This window comes from Euprymna scolopes, chromosome 42 (assembly GCF_053919585.1).
Source record: "Euprymna scolopes isolate OS-2025 chromosome 42, ASM5391958v1, whole genome shotgun sequence".
Taxonomy (NCBI): Eukaryota; Metazoa; Mollusca; class Cephalopoda; order Sepiida; family Sepiolidae; genus Euprymna; species Euprymna scolopes.
In genome coordinates this window covers 24,078,863-24,083,355 of record NC_136523.1, presented here as the reverse complement: position 1 = coordinate 24,083,355, position 4,493 = coordinate 24,078,863, and positions in this window count along the sequence as shown.

Here is a 4,493-nt window from a genome sequence, read left to right as displayed (position 1 = left end):
ATTTGGACGAGTCGTTTGAAAATATTTGTCATGTCTTCAATTTAAGCCAAATGTAATTTGGAACGAGGAATCTTTGATGGTTGTCTATGAAAGCGCCATTAAGTTACATCATCATCATCATCATCATCATCATCCGTTTGGTTGGACTCGCAATTTTGAAGGAGGAATACTTGATGGTAATCTACGGAACCGCCATAAATGTTCCATTAGCAGCAGCAGTATCAACGTCATCATCATAATCATCTTAACCATCATCATCTTAATCATCATCATCATCATCATCATTTTAATTACTATTAGCTTAGTCATCATTTTCTTAATCATTATCTTAATCATCATCATCATCATCAACATCTTAATCGTCATTATCTTAGTCATTCATCATTTGTAAAAGTGATATTCTCCCGAAGATTGAAGGTTCAATCCTCTGTGTGGGCGACCGAAAAATACAATTGCGAATTATTTAGGAACTTTATCCTGTCATAGCTGACAGAACAAGACCATGATACTCCCTTCAATCATCATCTTAATCATCATCTTAATCATCATCATCATCTTAAACATCGTCATCGTCACCATCTTCATCATCATCATCATCATCATCATAATCACCATCTTTATCTTCATCATCTTAATCATCATCATCATCATCATCATCATAATCTTTATCATCGTCACCATCTTCATCATGATATTCACCGCAATCTTCATCATCATCATCTGCATCACCATCTTTATCATCATTAGCAGCAGCAGCATCTTAGTCATCTTTATTCCCATCATCATCAACGTCATCATGTGCTTGATTCGACTTCAAACTATGCAATCTTGAAGGAGAAATACTTGATGGTTATCTATGGAACCGCCATAAATGTTTCAACATCATCACCACCATCATCATCATCATCATCATCATCATCATCACGTACCTTGTTCCCTTTTGGGCAGCTTAACTATCATTTAGTTCTATTATTCTTTCCGGTGTTTTCCGGCAGCTAACAATCTAACAATATTTCTGCACGCGTTTTTCATCCATCCAAACCAAGATTTTGCTCGTAATAAACGATGATTAGTGTATGATTACTATTTCCTGTTAATTCCAGTGTTATGTGACAAGAAGTTTAAAAGTTCATCGGTTAAATATTTACACTCAGACAGACAAACAGCCACACACACATTTTATTTATATAAATAAATAATATCTCTACTTATATATAAAGGCATTTGTATGTGAGTTCGTTTCATATGTACTCCAAAACGGCTGGATCGATGTTCTTTATATTTTACACTACATTCTGTATTCAGCAGTATTCTCACATAGGTTTGATGTCGGTATGCATCCGATAAGTATCGAAAATCGATAACTGAAAAAAATCCAATTAAAGAAGGAACAGTTCGACCTTGAGCAATGTTAACACCCTTATACAGCCTAATATCACCAATGCATATATATATATATATATATATATATATATATATATGTATATATATATATATATATATATATATATATATATATATATATATATATATATATATATATATATTTATACTGGCAGGCTGCCCGGAGTTTTCTGGCCGTAAAATACGCTTAAATACAATATTTTTATTAAAAAAAGCATAAAGAAATATACGTGCGAGGTTTGAACCTACGAACCACGCCATGCAAAAAAAGAAAAAAAAGAAAAAATAAAAAAAAATAAACACGTAAATTTTCCAGTCTTATAAAATGTTTTGCAGTTAATGAAAAAAAAAGAAGAAATTTACGTACGGAGATTGAACCTGCAAAAAAAAGAAAAAAAAACGCTATCAACTCACCCACAGTAGAATTTTCATGACCCGTTGTTCTATCATTGTTGCTAAGCGACGACATGGCAAAATTGGCTTTACCGATGATAGATAAATTAATATAACGGTTTAGATTTTCGATTATCGGTAATTATCGGTGGGGGGGGGAATATTCTGGGACAAAACTTAACTAAGATCATTTCCAGACATGCACTAAAGTTCTGTCAATTTTAAAGAAAATCTGTTCAGCCGTTTCGGAGTCGATAAGGAACGAACTCACACACGGAGACAAAGTTGCATTTATATAAATGTAGAGATATATATTAATATATGTATATATATATATATATATATATATATATATATATATATATATATATATATATACACATATATATATGTGTGTGTGTATAGATATAAATATATATGTGTGTGTGTTTGTATGTGTGTGAGAGAGAGAGAGAGAGTGCTTTGCTTTGAGTACGATCAAACCGTTTGCAATGTTTTTATTTTACCACTGCTTAATTTTCTATATGGCATTTATATATATATATAAAACTACTGACACCTGAAAGTATCGTGTACCTCTATAAGGCCACCATTCGCCCATGTATGGAGTATTGTTGTCACATTTGGGCTGGTGCATCTGCTGCTAGTCTCTCGCTCCTAGACAAGGTTCAAAAGAGAGTCGCCAATCTGATAGGCCCTGAACTGGCATCTAAGCTTCAGTCTCTGTCCCATCGACGAAACATTGCATACCTCTGCCTGTTCTACAAGTATTTTAATGGCGAATGCTCTGACGAACGGCAGACACTTGTGCCCCCACGACGTAGACACCCTCGACAAACCCGAGAGGGAACTAAATCCTACCCCCACACAGTAGAGATTCCTAAATGTAAAAGATCTTTCTACTCCAGTAGTTTCTTCCCCAGAACCGCTACACTCTGGAATTCCATTCCAGGTCCCTGCTTCCCTAACTGTACTGACATGCAGAAGTTCAAGTGTAACGTGAACCGACATCTTAATGCCCAAATCCCAACATAGTGCCCCAGTAGTTGCTGCCCCTGATAGTAGCCCCCTACACCAAAGTGGCAATGTGCCTTGTTTGGGGTGAAAATGTAATAATATATATATATATATATATATATATATATATATGTATATATATATATATAATTTTTTAATTTTTATATTAAATATTTAAATAAACGTGCACTTGTTAAATTTAAGATTCTTAATATCAAGTGCTTCTATTATTATTTTAAATATTTTATTTAAATAGTTCTTTATTCGTTCATAACATATATCGATAGAAATCTACATACAAGTCGTCCATTAAACACGTGTTCGTAGATATGTTTTATGCACGTAAAAATATTCAAGAAATATTTAAATAAAATATGGAAATATTTAAATATAATATTGAAATATTTAAATATAATATTGAAATATTTAAATAAAATATGGAAATATTTAACAAATAAAAATAATAATAACAACAAAAATATAAGCCACGTCAAAAAACGAGGTCAAATGTGACGATGCGATGTCCAAAGCCTTGGTGACCTGCTTAAGTCGAGCTTGATGTGCAAGGGTGGGAAGAATATTCTGTCTCTGTCCACAAGAAAGTCGTTGAAGGTATTCCTTTCTTTGCAGGACACGCATGCCTCCTGTACAGGCCAGTCTTCGTTCGTGTGTGCTGAGCACCAAATTTTGGAAGATTTCGGTTTTATGACTTCAAATTGATCCCTTTGTCGATATCATCACCCAGAACTATCAGATCTGAATATTTCTTGTCATTAAAATAATCAATTCCAATCAAAACAATTGTTCAACATGACATTTTACTCTCACCAACTTCTAAAATGTTCTACGCATGCATAAATGTGAACAAAAACGTGAAAACCTACATGTAACCATAGCTCAAAAATTTGCCTGAATTAAATAGAACCAACTCGTCCTAAATCAGGTGCAAATAACGCAGGCAACAAATTTGTTAATTTGTTTATTATTGCAGACTATTATTCTCCTCTTTCTTAGTTGTTGTTTCACGACGTTTCGGCCAACTATTCCTCTAACCTTCGTTAGGTGGTAACCGCGACGGGATAGGAACTCCGAATCTCCTAACTGCATTCTCAGCAATTACTGCCTTCCATAGTTGTTGTCGTCTCAAAAAATGAAAAAGATGAGGATAATAGTCCGCATTAAATAAATTAATATAAAAAATACTCATCTCAATAATGAATTCCAATTAAATAATATATGTACAAATTTGTTGTTGGCCAGTGTAATCTAAGGTTATTGTTTTCTAGAGATTAAGTAACCAATGAAGTTTAACGAGGTTAATACAAGAGTGCTCAATACTGAAATAGAGCAGGGTATTCTCTTTATTTGTTTTTTACATAAGCAGTAATATGTTGCTACACACTCATGAGCATGTTTCGGTCAGCTAATTACCAGTAACTAGATCTTCAGGCAATACGAAAGCAAAGTTTGCAATATGCTTACGAACAGGCGATTTGAGCACTATAAAAGTGGTGGCGGGTGTCTATTTAAATAGACATTCCGACGAGTTATTTACGGGATGGAATTTTGCATGCGAAAGTATTTGATGTAACTGCAAGTAAGTCAAATATCTTATCAAGTCTCAATTATTTGCAAATCATATAAACCAGGAGATAAATTTTGTACATTATGTACAAAAG